This window comes from Ctenopharyngodon idella, chromosome 17 (genome assembly GCF_019924925.1).
Source record: "Ctenopharyngodon idella isolate HZGC_01 chromosome 17, HZGC01, whole genome shotgun sequence".
Lineage (NCBI taxonomy): Eukaryota > Metazoa > Chordata > Actinopteri > Cypriniformes > Xenocyprididae > Ctenopharyngodon > Ctenopharyngodon idella.
In genome coordinates, this window is record NC_067236.1 from 29,506,784 (window position 1) to 29,534,499 (window position 27,716).

The 27,716-nt window shown below is 37.0% G+C and overlaps 1 long non-coding RNA gene across 1 annotated transcript; it reads right to left on the bottom strand.

The window, feature by feature from the left end:
* Positions 1-27,246, bottom strand: LOC127498704 (uncharacterized). The gene is made up of 3 exons (XR_007925951.1): positions 26,568-27,246; positions 3,039-3,153; positions 1-713 (listed from the first exon to the last, which is right to left on the bottom strand). It is a non-coding gene; the product is annotated as an uncharacterized LOC127498704 (long non-coding RNA).
* Between the last annotated feature and the right edge of the window lie 470 nt (positions 27,247-27,716).

Genomic DNA, 27,716 nt, shown 5'->3' on the forward strand with positions numbered 1-27,716 from the left:
ATTTCTCTGATTATGTTCAACAGAAAGAAGAAAGTCATACACTGATGGCTTAAGGGTGTGTAAAGCTTGGGGTAATTTTCATTTGAAAGTGAACTAATCCTTTAAGACCTCTGTTCACTCAGATCATTTTTCTGTGTTGTTTCAGTTCTATGCGGTTTGCATTCGTTTTCTCCCGTGTTTCATTGGATATCTCCTGTTTATTATTTTGAATAAAATACTTTGTTTGCTGAACTCCATCGTCGAGTGTGCTGCAGACACATATTGTTACAAGAATATTATGAATCTTGAAATCAGGAGATGCATGTTTTTTCTTAAAGTCTGTTTTCCCATTAACTAGAGAAAAAGAAAGAAGAAGAACAGACAGAACTCTCTGTGAACTGAGAACCAGTGATTCAGATTCTCATATCAAGTCAACAGGTTGAGGGAAGTGATATGTGTGTATATGGAAGTGAGAGAGGGATGGCTGCCAGGAGGAATCCGAGAACAATAGTTGCTGAAATGTAAGACATCCTCTTCTGCAAAAAAGACCACACCTTTGGTGGGAAAGATGCTCAGGTCAGCAGTGCTCACACACATTTACCAGTCAAACCAGTCAGGATCCAGTGTGTCCTTGGATAAAAATACTTAAGTCACAGAGGTTGTGGAACACGTCAACGGATGTCCTCGTGCAAACCAGAGATCTTGGGAGTTGCTTCCACTTTGTGAAACAGGCTCTGATAACAAAATACAAGGCAATTAACTTTCATCTGGTGTCTTGTTATGATTTATTGCATAGCACTTCCTGTTGTTCTGGAAGTAATCATTCTTGATGTATGACCCCAAATTGATCTCATATGACTCTTTTCATTGACAGTTTAGTGATTCCCATTCATTGCAAAATGCTTTCTTATTCAAAGTCATTATGGGCATATAGTGTCGTATATTTCTCTGCCTTACTATATACCACATCACCTGCGTTTAAGAGAAGTTCTGGTAGTTATGAAAAGTGGCTCTGTCATATTAAAGGAATAGTTCATCCAAAAGGTTTTAAATATATCAAAATATATCACAAAATGTAAGAAAATACATTTCCAATCTTAAAATACATGTTGGGTAACGGCATAATGTTCTTTTTAAATATATTTTGAACAATATAAATTAGATTTATTAAATGTATTAGATTTATTTAATAAAATTCTCAAATATAATAGTATAATATAATATAAATATAATAATATAGTGTATGTAATATAAAAAAAGTATATTTAAATTTATTTTAAAATTATATATTAACAATGTTTTTGCCATTTTTTGTATATTTTAAAATAGATTTATTTATTAAAATATATATGAAAATAATTTTTTGCCTTTTTTGCTTCTTTTTTCATATTTGAAGCTTGACAGTTTCTGTTCTCATTTTCTTTCATGTAATATTCATAACATCTCCTTTTGTGCTTCATGGCAGAATGAAAGAATGGGTTTGAAACTACATGAGAGTGAGTAAATGATGACAGAAATTAATTTTCAAGTGAACTGTTCCTTTAATCCTGATTTTTCACTTTTTAGTAAATAATTCCAAAACTTACACCAAGTAGATGAAGGATGGATAGCTTAGTGGTTGAAAATGTGGGTTGGTGACCCAAAGGTTGTAGGTTCAAACTCCAAAAGCAGTAATTCATTAGCTGCCACTGTTGTGCCCTTGAGCAAAGTAGGCTACTTAATTTTGGGTCGCTCCAGAGGGATTTAGAAAAAATGAACTGTATATACTGAAAATGTAAGTAACCACAATAGCAATAATCAGTGTTTTACTTCTATTTAATCACACCATTGTCGTTTTTCCTCTTAACTGCACACCATTGATTTCCCCTAGACTTCCTTTCTCGAGTGATGATGTCAGCAGACCTCCCTGGTTGCCTCATTGTTTATGAGTGGTGGAAATCCTATGCTGCCCATTGACGAAGGTCAAACAAAGGACAGGGTCTGTTTATTTTCCTTCCAACCAGCCTCTCCACACCATCTCAAGAAGCTTAGAAGGCACTCTCAAAAACACAGTAGTGCCCGCTGGGATAGGTGAAAGTGATGTCTTGTCTCTCAGCAGCCGTATGTGAAATAAGGTGATGTTGCATTTCAAGCATTTGATAGATGAATAGTGGATAGATGAATTTCAACAAATCCATTTCTGCACAAAACTAACAGTAAATTATCAATGCTCTGGACAAACCAGAATTGTACAGAAAATGGTTTTGCTTATCATTTTCATTTATTGTGTGTGAGTGTGCATTCAACAAATCGCGGTGTGTGCATAGTGTCAGATTAATTGCAATTGTCAGAATCATGACGAATGGAAGGTTTAGCACATTACCCACTGCAGCCTTAATCAAAAGCAGCTTTGTCCACAAATGTTTACATATGAAAGCAGAAGGAGTTTTATGAGTGTCTTTGTTTAAAAGGAATAGTCCACCCAAAAATGAAAATTCTGTCATCATTTACTCACCAAACAGTTTCGGGTTCCCATTGACTTCCATAGTATGGAAAAAATACTATGGAAGTCAATGGGTTCATGAGTGGGTTCATCCATAGTATGGAAAAAATACTATGGAAGTCAATGGGTTCATGAGTGGGTTCATCCATAGTATGGAAAAAAATACTATGGAAGTCAATGGGAATCCAAAACTGTTTGGTTAACAACATTCGTCAAGATATCTTAATTTGTGTTCTGCAGAAGAAAGAAGGACAGGTTTAGAACAACATGAGGGAGAGTAAATGACAGAGTTTTCATTTCTGGGTGAATTATCCCTTCAAGGATGCCTACACACTAGAGAAAGCTCTAAACACAGTGTTTGACATGCATGAATTCTTGATATGTGCTTAGAGAGTGCAGAAAGAGAAAGACAGTCTTTCTCACTGTGACCTGAAAGTCTACTAAAGTAAAGTTTAAACTGAGCTAACTATTGCTCAAGATAGGCTTTTGTTCTTTTTGGTCACATAGCGTTTGCATTTTATTTTTTTTTTTATCCAACTCTCATCACTTCAGTTGTGTAAGTGGTGTAATGATATACCTGAGATGTTAAGGCTTTCACCAGAAACGGGTTGGAGAGTCACATCTGGAGAATAACTCTCTACAGCAGACACTGGATTTGCACTCAGGTCTAGTATGGAGTATGGAGCACTGCTCTGTCAAAGTTATAGGAAAAAAACAAGACTCAGATGTGAAGAGATCTGTTTCGACAACAGCAGCCGCCACTCAACTCCCTGTCTGTGTTTGACATACTGCAAAGGACTTAATAACCACCCGCCAATCCATAACGCACGCACACACACACACACACACACACACACATATATATATATACATAACCCCTCTACCCAGGTCCTACTCGCCCCACAATGCGCGGGCCTCGAACCTGGGTCTCCGGCGTGGGAGTCGGACGCTCTAACAAGAAGGCTAAAGGTTGCAACCCCTAGCGTCAGATCAGAGGAGTGAGATTTATTCGCACAGCAACTACTAGCTGACCTCCGTTACACACACACACACACACACACACACACACACACACACACACACACACACACACACACACACACACACACACACACACACACACACACACACACACATATACATATATATATATATGTTTGTTTGTTTGTTTGTTTGTGTGTGTGTGTGTGTGTGTGTGTGATTTGAACGTATCCGCCATGTTGTCATTATCATGTGAACTATAGCATCAGTTGCGTCGCTTCATCTCCATTCACAAATCCCCTCCTGTGGCTTCATGGGATAGTAAAATGTCCATCGAATGTGCACTTCAGAATCTCGCTGGAAGTAGAAGGTCATCAGGGTACTTTCCGCCTACTGTCTGATGAATATGAATTCAGAGATATTAGTATAATTAAGTATAACTGGCACCATTCTATGGAAGCTTGTTCCCTCCACAAAATAAAAAATGTAATTGCGACTTCTTATGTTACGAACATGGCCTCTGTGGCTCCCTCCAATCGCCACCAGAGGGCTCCCTCACCCGAGTACTAACCTCATCATGGACTACATTTCCCATAACCCTGTACCTGGTCTGATTACACACACACCTGATCCCCATCACCCGGACTATTTAAGCTCACTCACACATTCACCCATTGTGAAGTCTTGTTTTGCCTCGGCTAACACTACTGAGTGGTTCTCCCTGTGATTGTTATTCTTGTGTATTACCTTGGACTGGTCTTTCCCATCGTGTTTGTTTGCTGCCTGCCCTGTTGATTCTCTGCCTGTTTACTGGATTACTCTGTCTTGTCTGCTGCCTGCCTTGACCCACTGCCTGTCCCCGTTTACAATTCATCGCTGCCTTGGACATTGTTATTGCTGATATTTGGTTGTTGGAAGGTGCTATAGAAATAAAGTTTGATTGATTGATTTGACCCTTGCCTGTACGACTATGATTGTTTTAATAAGCTGCACATGGATCCCATCGAGTCTGCCGCCTCGTTACATTTTATCAGAATTGCGAGATATAAACTCACAATTGCGAGATTTAAATTCGCAATTCTGATTTTTTTCTCTCGCAATTGAGATATAAACTCACAATTTTGACTTCTTTTTTTAAAAGAAAAAAGTTCAGAAAAAAAGAGTCAGAATTGCGACACAATTGTGTGTTGTAAAGTCAGAATTGTGAGATATAAATTCACAATTCTGAGAAGAAAAATCTGAATTGGGAGTTTTGTTTCTCGTAATTCTGACTGTATAACACACAATTGTGACTATATCTCATCGATATATCTCATCTATATAAAAAGTCGCAATTATAGCCTATCTTTTTTTATTTTTACACAGTAGTTATTCAGTGGCATACACAAGCTTCCATACCATCCAGTTTGAAGACAGTAGTTAAAAGAAACGACCTGACTTCTTTCGTGGTTTAAAGAAGTATGCCTTCATGAATAGTTCAGTCTAGGTTAGGGGCTCATAGTAGCTATGATTTCCTTGGAGGAAAATAAAAAGAAATGTTTTCCTTTAGTTTGACTGTGTAAAGAGTGAAACCATCGCTCATAGTGGTCCCTGGTGAGAACTGCCTATTTATCCAGAGGAGATGAAGCACATGGAGACAGAAGGAGAGAGAGAGTGCAAGGGTCAAAGAGTTCATATACAGGGAATAACACACAGTGTTAACTCCTTCAGAGATCATGTAAAGAAACAGGAGTTAGGCATTGCGGGTAAGAGGGTAGGAAGGGTAGAGACGAGGGCAAGGTGGACGAATGGAGGCAGCAGGGTTTAAATTTCCTCACCAGAAAAGGAGATTTAACACTGGCGGAGTCTCAATGTCAGTGTTGAGAGAAAAGAAAGAGTTCCCTGCTTTTGGCTGAACTTCATCCCATTGTGCGGTTTCAGATTTTCCCAGAGCATATTTCCACCAGGGATAAGGACAGGGCAGTGTGAGGATTTGTAGTACTGAAATGTTTCACGCTTTATGTGTGCTTACCGTTAAAGATAATCCTTCTCTCTCTCTCTCTCTCTCTCTCTCTCTATATATATATACTGTATATATACAGTAGATGTATAATGTAATTTATTCCTGTAATGGCAAAGCTGAATTTTCAGAATCATTACTCCAGTCTTCAGTGTCACATGATCTTCCAGATAGCATTCTAATATGCTGATTTGCTGCTCAAATAACATTTCTGATTATTATTATTATTATCAGTATTAAAAACAGTTGTGCTGCTTAATATTTTTATGGAAACAATGCTATTTTTTCAGGATTCTTTGATGAATAAAGTTTAAAAGAACAACAATTATTTTAAATATAATTAACATTTTAAATGTCTTTACTGTAACTTTTGATCAATTTAATGCACCCTTGCTGAGTAAATATATGTAAGTAATATAAAAGTAATTTCTTTAAAAAACTTTTGAAGGGTAGTGTGTTTATATGTTTAGGTAATCCATGATGGTTATAAAGCTACTTCTAGTCAAAATTAAGATGTTTTTTGGCTTTGACAAAATCATAAAGTGATCATGAAGTGACTGAATACCGAATACATGGGTGCAAAGCAATGTTTAATTGGATTTATTGTCGTCCTTATCAAATGTGATCGTATTTGTTTTGTGCAATGTTTTGTATTACAATTTCATTTACTTCCACTACAGTTTCCCAATGGAAAAGAAAGAAATTGAGCTTACATGTAAATAGCTAATTTATTATATTTATGAGCAAATTTTAAAACCTGTCTGCTAAAGCTATTTACTGCTCAGTTGTTTGCCAATTAAACCTTTTCGTCAGCACTTATGAACAGTTCATTTAACTTCCATAATAAGTAGTGTACTGGACATCTGGAGGATGATCTGCCTCTTTATGAGATGTTGTCTTTCATGTTTTATACACATCCGTGTAAAGCTTACATCATAGTGTGAAGTGTTATGAGTGTTTCCGCCTGCATTGGTTTACAAACGGCAAACTGTGCTATGACAGTCAAAACACTGTGAAGCTCCTTTTGCTAATATTTAGTGAAGCTGCCAAATTTAGACTGTCACTGTATAGAAAAGGTCTGTTTGCATGTTGTGCAGGGACAAATTGTTGGACTTGTTGTCTTGAAATTCAACATATGGACAATGATACAAAATGAGTACATAAGCAGCCATTACTGCAGTCTTCAGTGTCACACAATCCTGCAGAAATCATTCTAATATGCTGATTTGCTGCTCAAGAAACATTTCTTATTATCATCATGTGATAATTTTTGTGGAAACTGATACATTGTTTTAGGATTCTTTGACGAACAGAAAGTTCAAAAGAACAGAATTTATTTAAAATAGAATTCTTTTGTAACGTTATAAATGTCACTTTTTATCAATTCAATGCATCCATGCTGAATAAAGGTATTAATTTCTTTAAAAAGAAACTTTTGAATGGTAGTGTATGCATACGTAAAAGTTGTATAATGCTAGATTTGCTAAAAGTCTAAAATTAATCAAGACTATATCAGAAATGCGCTATATAAGCCAAGCTACACTGTATTATATATAAGCAAAATATGCTGCTGTGTAAAATGTTTAGCCAAAAAACTAATGCTGCAAAACATACCATTTCATTGATAATAGGTAATCCAAAAATGCATTGCAACAAGCTCAGTGTATATATACCCCCGGTTTCACAGACAAGGCTTAAAGGAGCACTCCACTTTTTTTGAAAATAGGCTCATTTTCCAACTCCCCTAGAGTTAAACAGTTTTCGAATCCATTCAGTCGATCTCCGGGTCTGGCGGTACCACTTTTAGCATAGCTTAGCGTAGTTCATTGAATCTGATTAGACCGTTAGCATCTCGCTCACCCATGGTACGACAGCAAAGTTCCTTGATTATTACGCCGGAAGGAGAGTATAGTTACTAGCCATATCGGCCTAGAAAATCGCAACTTTTCATTTTCCATTGGTCTTAGTATACGATGTAACTACAGAAGAGTCAAGTTTTAAATAGGAAAAATATAGAAACTCTTTGGTCATTTTTGAGCGAGATGCTAACGGTCTAATCAGATTCAATGAACTATGCTAAGCTATGCTAAAAGTGGTACCGCCAGACCTGGAGATCGGCTGAATGGATTCGAAAACGGTAAAACTCAACTGTTTAACTCTAGGGGAGTTGGAAAATGAGCCTATTTTCAAAAAAAGTGGAGTGTTCCTTTAAGCTAGTCCTGGACTAAAATGCATGTTTGAGCTGTTTGAACTGAAAGTAACTTGCACTGACATATCTTAAAATATGTCAGAGCCATTGTTTTGTCTCAAGATTCACACCAGTAATGTTTTTTTTCTAGTGAACGTTTATAAAAGCTACTTAAATACTCTAATTGAACTAAGTCCTAATCCTGGCTTAGGCTAAGCCCTGTCTGTGAAACCGGGCCATAGAGTATTTTTGACTATAAATTATACTAACATTTTATTTTGTACAGAACATTTTTGATATAAATTTATATACAATACTTTTATATGCTTAGGTATCAAGTCATTAGCTTAGCAACATATTAACATCAAATAGGAACAAAGCTATAGTGTCTTTATTTTACCCATTTCCAATCTGTAATTATAACATTTCTATAATGTCCTTCATATATAAACATGCCTATATACTGTAAACATAAATATCACATAGTTTATGCCAAACTACAGAAGCATAAGCTACATCAACTTATAGAGGTGCTTTGAGATGCTAATTCTTAACTAGTGTCAACATGCAGAGTTATAGTCAGAAATGTTTGGTTTTGACAGAGAATGCTACTTTTTTAGGAGTGGGAAGTTTGTGCTAAGTGGGAAACTCCACATCCGGATTCTACAACAGCCAGCTGATGTTATTAGTTTGCAGCTGCTCTGTCTGGAGAGGCACTAAAGTGGCTATAAACATGGACTAAAACAGCTTAAAGCGGACAGCAGTTAAGCTGGGTTTATTGAGGTTGTAAGACAGACCCCTCACGTCCATTAGCATCAGTATAAGTGACTCTAACAAAGACCATGGGATGTATTCTTTTCCAGTCTTATGTTTCCAGTAATGGAGGTTTATTTCCTTTATGGAGGTTTTGAACTATGGGTGGAAGTCACTGGTGAATTGACTCTGTCCACTCTACCATGTAAAAGGCAATTTTTAAAACAAAACATCTATAATTTCCTGTATGTTTTTGTAGCATGAAGCTATAAATCTAATTATTGTGTAGCCTAAGGTTTGAACGAGAATCTGTCTTGCTTTTTTTGAGTTAAGTGTGGATGTCTATGAGCTTTTATGTGTAGACTTCTTCTAAACCGTCTTGGCTTTGAATATTAGATGTTGTTGTTGTTGTTGTCTGTATTTGTCCCGTAGAATAACTGTCATAAAGAATACTAAGATACTCAATTGTTTGACTGTACTAGTGAACGCTGTATGTCTATAATGTGTTTTGCGTATTATTTTATTTTATTTATTTTTATTTATTTATTTTTTTCTAGTTTGATCATGGTGACCTCTAATCATGTGAGATCTAAGATTCAATATGGTTTCCCCTTGGGGTTCATACATTGTGGAAGGCACCAGTGGCCTGTTTAAAAATTGTAGATCCACAGTTACATCTATAAATCGTGGAATAAGAAATGTGTTTATTTTTCTACAGCAGTGATGTGCATGCTTTATTGAAATTTTATTTTGGATTTTTAAAAAAAATATATATTATTTTTTTGGGGGGAATTTTTTTTATTCTTTTGGATTTTGTGTAATGGAGGCAAGCTAGTAAGAGCTGTGTGTGTAAACCTCACTCCCCTGGCCTTAAGAGATGTGCTAGCGACTGACACTATTTGCTGCGGTCTTTAGCGTTCTTGTTAGTTCGCCCGCCTCCCATGCTGGTGACGCTGGTTCGAATCCTGCTCAGAGCAGGTTGAGTAGGACCGGTTACATTTGGTGCCATGACCTGGATGGGAGTGAGGTTTAGGGGGGTGAGTGTAATGAAGGCAAGCTACTAAGAGCTGTGCGAGTAAACCTCACTCCCCTGGCCTCAAGAGGTGCAATAGAGACTCCGGTCTTTAGTGTCCTTGTTAGTGCGCCGCCAAACTCCCATGCCAGTGATGCTGGTTCGAATCCCAAAAGGACCGGTTACATTTGGTGCCATGACCCGGGTGGGAGTGAGGTTTAGGGGGTTGAGTGTGATGGAGGCAAGCTAGTAAGAGTTGTGTGAGTAAACCTCACTCTCCTGGCCTCAAGAGGTGCACCAGAGACTGCAGTCTTTAGCGTCCTTGTTAGTGCGCCCACCTCCCATGCCAGTGATGCTGGTTTGAATCCCGAAAGGACCGGTTACATTTGGTGCCGTGACCTGGATGGGAGTGAGGTTTAGGGGGGTGAGTGTAATGAAGGCAAGCTACTAAGAGCTGTGCGAGTAATCCTCACTCCCCTGGCCTCAAGAGGTGCACTAGAGACTCCGGTCTTTAGTGTCCTTGTTAGTGCGCCGCCAAACTCCCATGCCAGTGATGCTGGTTCGAATCCCAAAAGGACCGGTTACATTTGGTGCCATGACCCGGGTGGGAGTGAGGTTTAGGGGGTTGAGTGTGATGGAGGCAAGCTAGTAAGAGTTGTGTGAGTAAACCTCACTCTCCTGGCCTCAAGAGGTGCACCAGAGACTGCAGTCTTTAGCGTCCTTGTTAGTGCGCCCACCTCCCATGCCAGTGATGCTGGTTTGAATCCCGAAAGGACCGGTTACATTTGGTGCCGTGACCTGGATGGGAGTGAGGTTTAGGGGGGTGAGTGTAATGAAGGCAAGCTACTAAGAGCTGTGCGAGTAATCCTCACTCCCCTGGCCTCAAGAGGTGCACTAGAGACTCCGGTCTTTAGTGTCCTTGTTAGTGCGCCACCAAACTCCCATGCCAGTGATGCTGGTTCGAATCCCGACAGGACCGGTTACATTTGGTGCCGTGACCTGGATGGGAGTGAGGTTTAGGGGGGTGAGTGTAATGAAGGTGAGCTAGTAAGAGCTGTTCGAGTAAACCTCACTCCCATGGCCTTAAGAGGTGCACTAGAGACAGCAGTCTTTAGCTTCCTTATTAGTGTGCCCGCCTCCCATGCTGGTGGTGCCAGTTCGATTCCCGCTCGGAGTGGCTGAGTCAGACCAGGTTACATATGCACCTGTTAAATCATCATTTAGACTCTCTAGGAACGGTGAGTATCCTTAAAGGGTTAGTTTACCCAAAAATTAAAATTCTGTCATTAATTACTCTCCCACATGTCGTTCCAAACCCGTAAAACTTTCATTCATCTTCGGAACGCAAATGAAGATCTTTTTGATGAAATCTGAGAGCTTTCTATCCCTCCATGGACAGCCTACGAAAATGAAACTTTGCAAATTCGGAAGCTCAAACATGCTGCGTAACACACAAGAAGGAACCTCACATTGGTTATGCAGCACATTTTAGCTTCTGGAAGAGGTTCATTCTCACATGTCATTCAGGTTTGGCTGAGCATCTGTTTATGTTTGCTGATCAGTGTTTATGTGTGAGTAAAAGCCTAAATTAAATCTGTTCAACATAAAAAGCAATCGAGTCTCTTCAGAAAATTTGGACTAAACCATTCAATTCATATGGATTAGTTTTCCGACATCTTTATGAACTTTTTGAAGCATCAAAGTTGCAATTGCATAGGCTGTCTGGAGGGACAGAAAGCTCCTTTAAAAAGATCTTAATTTGTGTTCTGAAGATGAACGAAAGTCTTACATGCTTGGAACGACATAAGGGTGAGTAATTGTTGACAAAATAGGTTCGTTTTTGGGTGAACTAACCTATTTCAATTAATCAAGCCTAAGTATAAAACAACATGCTAGCATTTTATAGACAGATCACAAAGTTTATCAGTTGTTGTTTTTTCCCTTTGCATGAAAATTTTATTTGATAGTGACGTAGCAACTCTTAACGTAGTAAGAGTTGTGTGGTATACATAGTGTCTTAACATGGTATACATAGTGGCTTTTGTCTTTAAAATCCTATAATTCAGAATCCTGAATATAAAATAAAATGCTAGCATTTTAGAAAGATATCATGATGTTTCTTAGTTGTTTTGTCTCACTTTTGTGTGAAAATGTTAATGTGTTAAGTGGCATTTAGTCGAAACACCGAATTTCGTATTTTTTCATAACCCTTAAAGAATGTATGGGTTTTCCCTGTGGCTGGGTGTTGTTTGCCAATGTGTATGAGTATACTTGCGTATTTCCGCTGTTATTTAAACACAAGCGCTGGTGTGTCAGTGTCATGTGTTGAACTGTGTTGGAAATGTAGCCAAGGATATTGTGGGGAGGAAGACAGCTTAAAATGACAAAAACACGGGTAGAGGCAAACCAACATAGAGTCAAAACAGCTGAGAGGACGGTGTGGCTGATTGAGATGGGATTGTCTGAACCACAGATTGACGGCAATAGTCATATCCTCAGTCGACCGATCAGAACTGGGCTTTTTTTGGAATGATTTAACGTGAGTCTCAGGCCTCGTGGTCATTTTGCACGGTGAGATTTGTAAGGTCACTTCCTTTAGCAAAGCCAGAGGAGTCACTGTCTGACCAAACGCCGCCATAAATTATTGGCTTCCGCGCGTGTATGTGCGGTAAAAGTGCATAACCTTGGGAAAAGTGGCTGATGTCATGGAGTGCAATCTTGAAATGCTCAGCAGTTCATGGGATGTGAATTTACTGCCAGTTGACTCGTCTAAACATGTTTCTAATAAACCACAACCTGCCACAATTGCTGTTGTAAAATTTGTCATGTCACGTTGCCCCTCTTTCGAATGTGAAGAGGTTAGTGGTCCTCTATAAAACTTGTTGTGGTCATGTCAGTCTCTTGTCCCCTAGTAACCATGTAGTGAAAACTGAGAACTTAAGGAATTGCACGAATGTCACTTATTTGTTACCTTGATAAATGATTTTATAAATGAAAAGGGTAAAACTACTCTGACCCACAAGCTGAACAAAAAGCTCATATGACCATAATTCACAGGTTTTTGATTAATAGTTTTATTTACTCATTCTTTGGAGGTCCCTCTATGGGTCTTCAGTTACATACACTACTGTTCAAAAGATAGAAGTCTCACCAAGGCTGCATTTATTTGATCAAAAATACATTTTTAAATTGAAATATTATTACAGCTTAAAATAGCTGTTTTCTAATTTAATATATTTTAAAATGTAATTTATTGCTGTGATGCCAAAGCTGAATTTTCAGCATCATTACTCCAGTCTTCAGTGTCACATGATCCTTCAGAAATCATTCTTATATGCTGATTTGCTGCTCAAGAAACGTTGCTTCTTAATATTTTTAATGATCATTCCCCCCCCCCCCCTAAAAATGGAGAAGAAGACTTGGAGCATGTGCATAAACCTTGAGATGTGGGGTGATGAAATCATCGTTTCACAAAATATACGGATTGGCTGTACACACAAAAACGTAAGGTTGTCATTTTCAGATTTGTCCACCCTGGGACCTGGTTTCAAAAAACAGCGGTTTCAGGCTCCCATAACGGTGGATCCATCTGGACGAAACACCGATACGATACAAAATTTTTACGTATACAGCTAAACGCATCTCCGTGTGGACAGGTTCTGAGTCTGACTATTTCCAAAAATGTTGCTCTTAGTGAGCTTTTCAGTTATTGAGTGTTCTCATTAAAGCATTGTGACCTGGGATTTGACCCTTCTGTATATGAGCTAGTTCATTTCTACACTGAAACTGCACAATTTATCAACATTCCTTTAGCTCTTAACAGCAAACTCTATCAGGAGAAACAAGAGGTGTTGCCTTCCGAATAATTGCTTCCTTGACCTGCCTTGCTGCTTGTCTTTAATGGGACTGATGGTATTGTAAAAGCAGGGACGTTGTGATTGCTCTACCTAAGACAGCGGGCCACATTCCAGATGGCTTAATTCTCCATATGACAAACAGATGTGCGAGATGCTGTTTAGAAGTGATCTGCTTCTTCAATGCTTGTCGGCAGAATTACACACATACACTCAATAGTGATGCCAAAGTAGTGCAGAGCATAAATTCTACTTTTTTCTGTCCTATTTGAAGTGAGAGAAAAAAACAGCTGTCTTCCAGCTGAGAACACTTGGAATAAATAAACACAAATGATTTGTCAGCCTCAAAGAAAATTTACTGACTTCAGCAAGTTTTCTGCACTGTACAAAAATGGCTGTAAGAAAATAAGAATGGGTTAAGAGAGGTTTATGCTTAAAACCAATGGGGGAAAAAAAATCTGGCAATGCAACAAGACTAAATAAGAAATCGTTTATTCACCTTCATGTCTTTCAAAACCTGTATGATTTTCTTTCTTCCATGAAACACAAGTCGGGGAAGATTTTCAGGGAATTATGACTCAGCTGTGTGAATCACCTTCCATTTTTGATGTATGGCAAAGACTTGGACATCCAGCTAAACCATCCATCTACTTTTGTGTCTCATGGACGAAATAAAATCATGCTGGTTTGGAAGGAGTAAATGATGACACAGTATTCACTTTTGTGTGAACTGTTCCTTTAAAACAAAATATACGGAAACACTTTATTTCGATGGTCCTCTTTAGACATTGTAATAACTATAAGTTGCTTTGCAAATACATGTCAACTAACTTATATTATTAGTAGATTGTCTGCTTAATATCTGCTAACACTTTATTTTGATGCTCCCCAACAGATATTCTACTGACTATAATTAATTTTGCAAGTACATCAATTTATTGTACTAAACCAAACCCTAACACCTTAGTTGACATTTATTTGCAAAGTGATTGTCTAAAGTGGACAATCAAAATAAAGTGTATCCAAATATACAAGGTAATAGGTGTTATATCCTGTTAAGACATGTCCTCACTACTACTTAATGAATGGCAGGCTTTGTCCCCACCACTTTATGAAGAAATTATTAAAGGGTTATTTCACCCAAAATTAAAATTTCAGTCATTAATTACTCACGCTCATGTCGTTCCAAACCCGTAAGACCAGTTTTTTTTTAATATTCCATCCAAAGCAACGAAATTGCCATCTTTCAAGGTCCAGAAAAGTAGTAAAAACATTGTTAAAACAGTTGACGTGTCTACAGTGGTTCAACCTATTATGAAGCGATGAGAATACTTTTTGTGTGCAAAAACAAAACAAAAATAATGACTTTATTCAACAAATTCATCTTTCCCCTGTCATTCTGCTACATTATTTACTTTGCAGAGCTTCTGTGTTTACGTCCGAATGTGGGCTCCATACTGAGTCGGCGTTCAGACGTAGAACCTGGAAGCACTGCAACGTTAATAGCATATGAGAATGACAGGGGAGAGATGAATTTGTTGAATAAAGTCAGTATTTTTGTTTTGTGTGTGCACAAAGAAAAAAACTTCTCGTCACTTCATAACATTAAGATTGAACCACTGTAGTTACACTGACTATTTTAACAATGTTTTTACTACTTTTCTGGACCGTGAATGACAGCAATTTCATTGCTTTCAATAAAGGACAAAAAAACCTCTCGGATTTCATCAAAATATCTTAATTTGTGTTCTGAAGATGAACAAAGGTCTTATGGGTGTGGAACGACATGAGGGTGAGTAATAAATGACAGAAATGTAATTTTTGGGTGAACTAACCCTTTAAGTGTTAATTTAAATGTAATGTTATATTAGGGCAGATTAGAATCTAGAAGCCCTTGACAGATTTACTCTAATAGACCAACAAGTCATGGTGATGGACTGATTGATTGATTGATTGATTGATTGATTAAATATTCATGAGCTAGGCCTTTTTGTGACTCTTTCTCTGACAAGAACTTTTTAACATCTTTATTGGAAAATAAGATAAAGAATTATTAAGAATGATTTTTTTGCAGTTTGTTGATTACCACCGTGCTTGTTTCTTGTAAAAATGGCATTTACACAGAACAGGGTTATTTTATGTGACTAAAACTAAAACTAAAACAATAATATTTTTATTTTTATTTATTTAAAAAAATCACACTGTAAAAAATTATTTTCTTACTTAGTATTTAATAAACAATTATATAGACATAAAAAAATAATGTAAAAAAAATAAAATAACTAAAATGTACAAAATCGCTAAAGCAGAAAATATCAAAATAAAAATTAAGTCAAAAGATTAATAAAAACTCTAACATCTCAATGACACTGAGACAACACTGACACAGAGGCATGGAAGGTATTTTAAGCTTGTATGTATTTATCAAATACTCACAGTGATTGTGCTGGGGGTCATTGAGTGCATGTTTCTTTGAAATTACCCCAGCAATTGTTACGATTTTTTGTACAAATGCTCGATAAAACATCTGCCAACGTTTAGTTTGTCCCTCTCCTCTCTGCAGCACTTTGAAAATGATCTGATGCTTATTTTCTCTTTTCTCTTGCTAACTATTTTACATCTAATTGCTGTTGTATTCCTATCAAAACCACACAAACCAAAAATTTTGGTTGCAAAGTGATGTTTAAACATTAAGAGAGAGAGAAAGAAAGAAAGACAAAGAGACTGTGCCTCTGTACTTTCTGACATGCGTGTTTTCGTGTGTTAGCGGGGTGTGCTCCGTGTGTGTGGTGGGGGGTGGCTGCTGCTCAGCATCTTGTTTGTCAGGCGTGGCTGGGGAATAAAGTGGGCAGAGCTTTAGCATTCCCCGCTGTAGAGGCAATGCTCACAGCAGCCAGGAGTGACGCACATCGTCCGCACTGGGGAGGATTAGAGACTATCAAACTCACCGCACACAAGATGCCTGAAACTAACAGAACTAACAAAAATAAATGTCAAAAAGCAAATATCAAATCATACTGGATTAGTATTTCAGTTTTTATTGCTTTTTTGTATTGTTTGTATTTCGAAGACTAACACAAAAGTGATCTGACTTGCAACTAAATTACGCCCAAAAACTATTTATCTATTTGTTTATTTTCTCATTTGTTTGTCTATTTGTTTGTTTGTTTGTCTATTTATTTTGTATTTTTTGTCTGTATTTATTTGTCAATATATTTATTTATTTATTGTCTATGTATTTTATTTATGTATGAATGAATGTATGCATGTATTTTATTTGTTAATTTATTTTTTTGTCATTTATATTTATTAACTGATTGATTTGTCTATTTATTGATTTACTTGTAATGCTGAATTTAAAGCACAAGTGCATGATTTTTACAAAAAAAAATTTGGGAGAAGTAATTGGACTAAATGGAAGCATAAAAAAATTATCATTATTTTCAAACAGGTTTCAAAAACTCTGACCCCCAGCTGTCTTTCGTCGCTTTAACAAATAGTTTGCGTTTGAGTTAGAATTTGACGTTCAAATATTGCACTTTTTGAATACTAAAAGGTATTTTAGCACACTTTGAGGTCACAAATCTGGGAGAGCATTATGGATAAAAGTAATAATTTTGGGAGGAATGATATTTAGAATTATTAACCACCTGTAAACCTTTCATGAACAGCTGCAAATTTTTAAAGCCCTGCATTTTTTTAACTGCACAAAGCTGCTACTGTTCTCATGTAGTGCTTTTACTCTGAGCTCTGAAACTCAAGTCTCAAGTGGCTATTTTTAGCGTGGAAAACATCTCTAAAGTGTACTACACTTTTTTACGATTTTTCATTCATCTCCAGCCTGTCAGCTTAAAGTGACCAATGGTTCCCATGACATCACTTGCAAAGGGCAGATGGGTAGTGTGTGTCTGTAATGCCACCAGTCTGCCAAGCAGTGTTGCGCTTTTGAAATGCGTCTCATCATATTGTTCCATCCAGTTCTACGGATGTCCACATGCTGTTCCTCAGAGAACTACTTACTTTGCGTATAATGTCTATGAAACATCCCTAAAGTTAGCATAAAACCCATTCATTAGATAATGTAAGAATCTAGAGAGTGACCTTTTATTATATGCTGCACGTGTTTTTTGGTCTTCTTAAGGGGATAGTTCACCCAAAAAATGATCTCATGATTTACTCAAAAATATCCTGGCTCTACTAAGCTTTATAATGGTAGTGAATGGGGGGGCGTGTTTCGAATAAATATAATCCATATGGCTCCAGGGGGTTAATAAAGGCCTTCTGAAGCGAAGCGATGGGGTTTTGTAAGAAAAATATCCATATTTAAAACTTTAGTAACTAGCTTCCGGCAGAAGGCCGTACAAATCGATTTGCAGCAGAAGAGTAACCCCTGACCCGACACATGACGCAATGACGAACGCGGAAGCGCAGAGGATAGAGCAAAACAAAATACCGGTCACGAATTAGAAGTCTAAACGAGAAATTTTAAAGGAAATGTCAGAGGATTTCGATATAAGAGAAGAGGAGCTTTAGTTTGTTGCCCAGCCATATTTGTTTGAACCACGATAGGCATCTTATTTTACGATACTCATACATCCTGCGTCATACATCGCTTCAGGGGTTACTCATTTGGCGCAAGTCAACTTGCGCAATATGCATACGGTCGTCTGGCGGAAGCTAGTTATTTTACTTTATAAAGTTTTAAATATGGATATTTTACCCATCGCTTCATTTCAGAAGGCCTTTATTAACCCCCTGGAGCTGTATTGATTATATTTATGATGGATGAATGCATTTTTTGGGGGGCTTAAAAACACGCCCCCCTTCACTACCATTATAAAGCTTGGAAGAGCCAGGATATTTTTAAATATATCTCCGATTCTGTTCATCTGAAAGAAGATAGTCGTATACACTTAGGATGGCTTGAGGGTGAGTACATCATGGGATAATTTTCATTTTTGGGTGGAATATCCCTTTAATTCCTGAAGACCACAGTGTAAGAAATATGAGTCAGCTTCATATCTAGTGGCCACATGTTCTGTATTTTTGCGATAATGATCATAAACTGACCATATAAATCAAAAGCTGTTGTGGAATCCATTGCTTGAGTTTTATCCCAAGAGTCCACCAACATTTTGATACAGTATATCATTACCAACTCCTCTAGGATGAAAAAAAAAAAATCTATATTTTTTGAAAACATAAGAAAGCAATCATAGAAAAAAAAGTATCATGCTACCCAATAGTCACAAGCAAGAAAATTATTATTTTTTTGGTTTTGGGGTTTTCATTGCCATAAAGTTTGTCAAATAACAGTCTGTATAAAATTGACTTTGTGTTGTCCAGTGTATAATTTTTCTTGAGTCCAGTGTTTTATCTTTAAACTAGTTAAATATATACTTTATAGCCTCTACATGGTTGAAAGGGATTGGAAAGGGAAGAGATGGTTGAGATGTTTGTAGTGTGATTTAAGGTAGCTCTGAGATGACCTCAGATCAGTTTCTGTTTTTTCTGGATCGTCTCGTGGTGAGGGCTGGCGGCCACCCACACATGTGACAGATTTAGTTTGAGCCTGTAGGAATCTCTCGAATATGAGGCGAGACATGCCATTACTATAAAGGTCCGGTTCTCATCCTTGGCCAGATTTTCAATTAGACATTCACATTATTGACTGTGACTGAACACTTTTCACCATTGTTGGTAGAATATACTAAACAAGAATCTACTTTGATTGCTCTGATCTTCAAATTTTTTTTAAATTTTTAATAGACTTTAGTCGAGATAGACTTGTATAATTTTTTTGCGATTGAGAACAAGACTTTGAAGGATAGATGTGCAGTCTTTTCAGTGGGTTGTACAGTCTTGAGTTCCTATTTTAACTTTTCAACTATTTTACATTTTGGCGAATCGGTATTCTTTTGAATTCATACAAATTCTTATGAGAATGCTGGGTGTACAGTTCTATGCTATGTCCAATTTTCAAAACCCATGGTTTTGGAAAGGCATATTTTCAGTGTTGCATCATTTCAACAATTGACAGTAAAGTTAAAAACATTACAAACCATTGAACAGACTGTCTGCAGTGTCTTTCATTAGTTACTGAAACTCTTATTTTACTCTTTGTGAAATACAAATAGGATATTTTTGATATCTACACAATGTGCTTCATTAAAGTCTGGCTTTAGAGTTGCGTACTATCCCTAACCATTAACAGACCGGAGGATGCCACATGGAGAACGGCCTTTGGAGTGTGAAAAACTTACTAATGGACTGAAGAGTTTCCTGGATGTAGTGCAGTGAAATGGACCACACTGTAAAAAAGGAAAGCTGGCTTGACCCCCAGAGTCACATTTAGGCTCTCAGTGAATTATTTTCTGGAGTCCAGTTCCAAATTCCCACATTGGCTCCTAATATTTTACCATTGTTTATCAGAACTGAACTATAGCTGATCCCTTTTGAAGGGCATTCTAAATAAAGTCTTGGAAATGAATTTAAAAAAAACTTTACTATTTGGCGGAGACGTTTGGCTGAGAGGCTGGGATATTTTAGCTTTGTACTGGAACAAACCCATTAGAAAAGTTAGAAAAATAAGACGTTATGGTCTTAAAGGTGAATTTGTTCTTTTACAGATTCCTTGACACATTGATTGTGATGGTTTTTATGCAACTATAAAAAAAATGAAATAGCTTAAAAAGCCACATTTTTCTGTCCTGTGTTGACACATTTTCCTTGTGATTTAGGAGTATGCTAGCATATAGATGACCTCATTGCCAAGAGACATTTACTCTGCAACTGAGGGTTCTAAAAGTCGCAAACCTTTATGCTTTTCACATTTAAACCTCTTCATTCTTTTTCTCTCAGAGAAATTATTCCTTGGCACAAACCTGCTTGGCAAATCTACAGCCCATTTGACTTTGACTGAATTTCTTCATACTCTTCATGTAGGTCAGTATACATCAATTCTCCCTGAAGTTAGCAGCTGAGTAAGTTCAGAATGGCCAACTGCTTCTCATAATGCAATATGTTCAGCTTGACCTTCCATTTCAACTTAAATGACAAATAAATAAATAAAAATGATATCAGCTGCTATTTTTTGGGGTATTTGGTGCATCCCCAAAAGTTAAAAAGATTTTATTTCTGAGATGAAAACTTGAAAAAAAAAAAAAAAAAATTGTTGAAACAACTGCATATTGTTTCACATTCTATTTTTTCAGTCAAAGAAAGTAGAAGGACACTGTGCGGTATGCACTAAGAAGCATGCTAGTGTTCCATTTTCAATATAACCCTTCTTCTGAGAATGGCCAACTGCTTCCCATAATGCAATGTGCTTGACTGTAACAAATGCAACAGAAATAAACTGCATTTTTAACATTATTTGATTGCACTACCAAAAGTTTTTGGGAAGTTAAATTACAATGTTGGGACGTTTTTTTTAAAATTTGAATAAAATGAAAACTAGAATTTCAAATCACATGAGCCAGTATTTTATTCACAATAGAACATAGATAACATAATAAATGTTTAAACTGAGAAATTTTACAATTTTTTGCACAAAATGAGCTCATTTCAAATTTGATGCCTGCTACAGGTCTTAAAATAGTTGGGACGGGGGCATGTTTACCATGGTGTAGCATCTCCTCTTCTTTTCAAAACAGTTTGAAGGCGTCTGGGCATCGAGGTTATGAGTTTCTGGAGTTTTGGTGTTGAAATTTGGTCCCATTCTTGCCTGATATAGGTTTCCAGCTGCTGAAGAGTTCGTGGTCGTCTTTGATGTATTTTTCTCTATAGGTGAAAGATCTGGACTGCAGGCAGGCCAATTCAGCACCCGGACTCTTCTACGACGAAGCCATGCTGTTGTAATAGCTGTAGTATGTGGTTTTGTATTGTCCTGCTGAAATACACAAGGCCTTTCCCTGAAATAGACATTGTCTGGAGGGGAGCATATGTTGCTCTAAAACCTTTATATACCTTTCAGCATTCATAGTGCCTTCCAAAACATGCAAGCTGCCCATACCGTATGCATTTATGCACCCCCATACCATCAGAGATGCTGGCTTTTGAACTGAACGCTGATAACACACTGGAAGGTCTCCCTCCTCTTTAGCCCGGAGGACACGGCATCCATGATTTCCAACAAGAATGTCAAATTTGGACTCGTCTGACCATAAAACACTTTGAAACAGTCCGTTTTAAATTAGCCTTGGCCCATAGGACATGACAGCGCTTCTGGACCATGTTCATATATGGCTTCCTTTTTGCATGATAGAGCTTTAGTTGGCATCTGCAGATGACACGGCGGATTGTGTTTACGACAGTGGTTTCTGGAAGTATTCCTGGGCTCATTTAGTAATGTCATTGACACAATCATGCCGATGAGTGATGCAGTGTCGTCTGAAGGCCCGAAGACCACAGGCATCCAATAAAGGTCTTTGGCCTTGTCCCTTATGCACAGAGATTTCTCCAGTTTCTCTGAATCATTTGATGATGTTATGCACTGTAAATGATGAGATTTGCAAAGCCTTTGCAATTTGACATTGAGGAACATTGTTTTTAAAGTATTCCACAATCTTTGTACGCACTCTTTCACAGCTCTGCCCATCTTTACTTCTGAGAGACTCTGCCTCTCTAAGACATCCCTTTTTTAGCTAATCATGTTACAGACCTGATATCAATTAACTTAATTAGTTGCTAGATGTTCTCCCAGCTCAATCTTTTCAAAATTTCTTGCTTTTTCAGCCATTTATTGCCCCCGTGCCAACTTTTTTGAGACCTGTAGCAGGCATCAAATTTGAAATGAGCTCATTTTGTAAAATTTCTTAGTTTATGTTATCTATGCTCTATTATGAATAAAATATTGGCTCATGTGATTCGAAAGTCTTTTAGTTTTCATTTTATTCAAATTTAAAAAATGTCCCAACATTTCCAGAAATCTGGTTGTATGAATTGTATTTATTTACTTCTAAATAACTGCATACTGTTACATATTCTATTATTTTATTTTGTAGAGAAATAGTAGTTACAGTATACACTGTGCAGTATGCACTAAGTAGCATGCTAGTATTGCATTTCCAATATAACCCTCATTTTGAGCTGTTTTAGAGTTGATAGAGGTGCTATAGACATATGTGAATATGGATGTCATTTTTATGGGTTGAATCTGTTTCACATTTGTCTCTGTTTGCCCATATCTGTTACTAGTGGACAGCATAAGACACAGTCATCAGGCGAAGTGCACAATACCCAGTTGTCCTGCCATGTTTCTGGCAAATCACTCAAGTAAATGTTGTGAAACTTTGTTCCAGGCTAGCTGCCCATCCTTGGGTTTTTACTGGGGGGTTATGTTGGATTAAATCAAAAACTGTGGTTTTGCATTTGGACAGGCAGCCGGTGGGGCAGTTTAGTGATGAGTCGCGGCGGAGGGATCATTTTTAAAGAGACTGGGATGAAATAGGGTCTGAATCGCGCTAACCCTCCCATGGCGACTTATGAAACGGATCAAAGCGATGAGTCATTCATTTCCTCTCTGGATAATTTTTCACTCCCTCATTCCCAGGGGTGTGTTCTAGGAGTTTTGTAATATTAAAAGGCTGTTTTCTGGACCCGCTCGGTTTAAGAAATGTTATGAATACAATATGCTGTACTTAAGGTGTTCAGCAAAACAATGCCTGACAATGTGCTTGGCCTGTATAATTGTCTTGCTACATACATGCACGAAATATCAATTCATGCAGCCTGTTCAGGAGAATGTTGGGTAAAGCATGACAGACTGGGTATGTTGATATCTGAAGCTCTGAGCAGGGCAGGCACAAACATTTTTCTGTAAAACTGAGTGTTGGTGCCAACAGAAACAGTCTGAAGTCTCCTGCCAGCAGAACAGTTTTATAGGTCTCTTCTCTAGGTTAAATTCTGTTGCTTGAGAGGACGTGAGAATTCGCACCTACTGTAGTTTTTTTCGGGTTGGTTTTGTACAGTAGTTGTAACAATAATGGGATGTATCATCACGGTGACATGACAACATTGTGAATAGGTTAGATCAGTAGTTCTCCGTTGGTTTTGTCTCAGAACCCAGATTTTACATTGGAAATCAAAGTGGCACAAAACAGTACCAAAGATTGTTTAGAGTACAGAAATGTTTTTAATATTATAAACTCCAAAAGCCCAACAATATGCAAAGTCAATAACGTGGCATATGCGAAGTAAGAAATTTAGGTTACTAAATGTCTCTTGAAAGTACTAGTCAATAATTCACTTTACAAAACATATTGTGGTCGGCACAAACCATGTTTGTCCTGGCTGAAGTGAACCCCTATTTAATGTAGTCTGGGTTATATTTTCGTTTATTTTTAGTAGTTTTATTCATGGTTTTAGAGGATAAGTGCATGTCAGATGAATTTGCACCAAAATTTGTAGAGACTGATTGGCTTTTGACGTCAACAATAAATATAAGGTATATGGGAAATGTTTTCTCCTCCCCTTTAGCCTATTTGATTAGCCTTATTGATTTTCCATCTATGCATGATTATACATATGCATATGAAGGTCTGCTTTCATTTCAGAACCATAATTATTTTGGTTATTGTCTTGTATGTTATACACTGTAAAAAATGTTGGGTTGTTTTAAGCCAAATTTGGGTCAAATATGGACAAACCCAGCCGTTAGGTTAAATTTTTAAATTAAATTTTTAACCCAATTGTTGGGTTTGTCCATATTTGATGCAAATTTGGGTTGAAACAACCCAGGATTTTTCAGAGTGTCATGTTAACTAATGTAGTTAACTAATATTAACTAATGAACCTTATTGTAAAGTGTTACCAGTAAATCCTTAAAATCAAACACTGAAATGTGATAATTTTGACTTGCATGAACTGCCCAGCCCCGACAATGTACAAAATTACATAGGCAGCTGTGTAAGTAAATTTTGGTTTCTAAATGTCTATTTAAAACCTGAAACTGAACTCAAACTCGAGTTTTGATGTTCTCAGCAGTCAATAATTCAACATATTGTGGTCGACCCAAACCATGTTTATCCTTGCTGAAGTGAACCCATATTATTTAGTGTAGTCTAGGTCATATTTTATTTTAGTTTGCTTAGTTTTGTTTGTTTTTGAGGATGAGGGCATGTCATGCAACCTGTCCATGTTGCCATCTCTATTCATTTAGTTTGCCATTTATGCATGATTATATGGTTGTTGTATGTTATTATTCACATTTAGCACCCATTTTAGGTCCTACCAGTTGAGAATATCCAATCAAACTGGTTTCAAAATAGTATTTATGTATGATTTTTGATGATTGGATTTTTACTATAGTCAATCTAAGGTCAAAGCATGCTAATTAAAGTGTTACTTCATCCAAAAATGAAAATAATGTCATTTATTACTCACCCTCATGCCGTTCCACACCCGTAAGACCTTTGTTAATCTTCAGAACACAAATTAAGATATTTTTGTTGAAATCCGATGGCTCAGGTGAGGCCTGCATTGACAGCAATAACATTTCCTCTCTCAGGATCCATTAATGTACTAAAAACATATTTAAATCAGTTCATGAGCGTACAGTGGTTCAATATTAATATTATAAAGCGACGAGAATATTTTTGGTGCGCCAAAAAAACTAAATAACGACTTATATAGTGATGGCCGATTTCAAAACACTGCTTCATGAAGCTTCGGAGCGTTATGAATCTTTTGTGTTGAATCATGATTCGGATCGCGTGTCAAACCGCCAAACTGCTGAAATCACGTGACTTTGGCGTTCCGAACCGCTGATTCGATACGCTGATTCATAACGCTCCGAAGCTTCCTGAAGCAGTGTTTTGAAATCGGCCATCACTAAATAAGTCGTTATTTAGTTTTTTTGGTGCACCAAAGATATTCTTGTCGCTTTATAATATTAATATTGAACCACTGTACTCACATGAACTGATTTAAATATGTTTTTAGTACATTAATGGATCTTGAGAGAGGAAATGTCATTGCTGGCTATGCAGGCCTCACAGAGCCATCAGATTTCAACAAAAATATCTTAATTTGTGTTCCGAAGATGAACGAAGGTTTTACGGGTGTGGAACGACATAAGGGAGAAAAATTAATGACAGAATTTTCATTTTTAGGTGAACTAACCCTTTAATGAAAGACTTTCATTAGAATAAAGTGTATGAATTATTGTTATTTTACTACCATTGATATACTATTATAGGTTTTATTAACATTTTGGATTAGTGTTTATTTTAATATTTTCCATTTTCATTTTGGTTAAGGTTTCAGTAATTTTGTTGTTTTATATATATATAAAATATATATATATTTTTTTCAATTTTAGTTTATTTCAGTAAATCAAGTTGAAAATGAGAAATGTTGCCACAGCAACTAACTGAAATAAGTTTTTTTTTTTTTTTGTCAACATTTTTAATACTTATTTCAAGTAATGAAAATGTTTGTTTTTTATGGTTTTAGTTCATTATAATTACCCCGGTATGCAAAAGTTTCATAATAATTCTCATTACCGCTCTCTCAAACAAAGTATCTTGTAATTCAGTGCTCTGGCCTTACATAGTCCCTGGAAAAGAAAAACAATATTCAGTGGATGGGAGGAGTGTTTGCCATTTAAACTTTAACACTGGCACCGTTTGAAAGGAATCCAATATTTGTTTAATCTGTTATGCTTTCACAGTTGTATCACTCTAGGTACTAGGCTTATTAGAACAGTTTATTTGATCTAGATGTGGTCCTTGTTTAGCATTTAGAACGAGGGCTTGCTGAATAGAGCTGTACAAATATGAAAAATATAGATTTTTTTCTAATGTATTTTCTATTATCTGAAGAAATGAAATGCATCCAGCATTGCTCAACAGATTTAATCTGAAGCAACAACATTCCAGGCACTTCTTGGCAACAAAGTCACATTCATTGCATAAATGTAATGTTTTTTCAGCAGCCCCCTTGAGGCAAAATTGACTGATTAAGTTAGTGATGACATATTTTCTGTCTTTAAAAGAAATATCTTCTGTACTACTTTAAGCTTTTTCAGTCTAGGTTAGGTGATTCTTTTTTATTTCTGTCATTTGCTCTAAAAGAAGCATCTACACAAGGTTTGGCCATCATCACGACAGAGAAGGTGAGATCGTCATGAGCAAGCGATTTTCCCAGGAGATACTAATCCAGACTTTGGTGTCCTTAAACGTTCTGTGCGCCAGCTACTATAAATCCACATTCGTGAACTTTTGAAAAAAGCAAAACGAAAGAAACCAGAAAAATGACGCTCATTTGCCAGAGGAGAAACCACACAAGTCCTGCTTCATGCTGGAATTTAAACATACCTTGGCAGGACAGTTGCTAATAGAGCCTGGCCCCCCTCGACACATAGCGGCCCCCTCTGTTCTGGCTCTGCACTCTTCACCGTACTCGAGAGACGCCAGTGTAAGCGCACATAAATACGACAGCCTTCTGATTGCGGCTTGGACCCACCGTTGAGCTGAAACATGTTGTGTAGCTAATCCTCCTCTCTGAATTATAGCGCTGGCATGCTTGTGCTATTAGCTAGGCCTGATGACAGCTGGGAATGTGACAGGATTTCAGGTTAATGTTCCAGGCGCCCATGTCACGTCGGTGGGATGGTGAGTGTCGTTGAATGATAAAAGGCAGGGAGATGAGACTTAGCGAGTTGTCACTGGCTGTTTTTGGCACGAATCTGTCAGCTTTCATGTAGCTGCCCCTCGCTGACACAGTTAGATAAATTTGCTGATTTGTGTGGAAGCATATGAGATTAATTTATGAAATATGATCACCTTGTGAAAGTAAAAAAAAAAAAATGTTTATATAGTGTGTAATTTTTACAGAAAAAGATTCATTGGTACCTTACCATATACAGTAAAACAAACAAACAAACAAACAAACAAAAAACAGAAAAATGTTTAACACTGCAAAACATGATTTTCTCACTCAGTATTCTTTTGTCTTGTTTTACTGTACAAATATCTAAACATTCTTAAATCAAGATAAAATTACTTACAATATTAGGTCTTGCATACTGAAAAAAAAATGAGAGTTAATGCTTAAAATAAGAAAGAAACATCTGTCAAGTGAATCAAGTAAATGTACCTTGATGTAAGAATGTTTAGATATTTGTACTGGAAAACAAGACAAAATACTGAGGAAGAAAATTATTTTTACAGTGTACAGGAAAGGACAGTCACATAATTCTCTGCATGACAAATCAAATATGATTATATTTTATATCAATAATTTTGTTTCTTCTCATTTTTGTTATCAACATTCATTAGGGTGTTTTGTGTTGCAATCTGTTGTTCCAAGCGGAATTGTTGCGGTTTGCTATTAGTCGATCTCATGTGAGTGACAGGTTGTCACGCCAGACAAGAGATGTTGCTGCAAGTAGAAGAGAAAGTTATATTGATTAAAGATTATGACGGCACATGAAGTGCTCGGATAAATCATTTAATAAATATTGC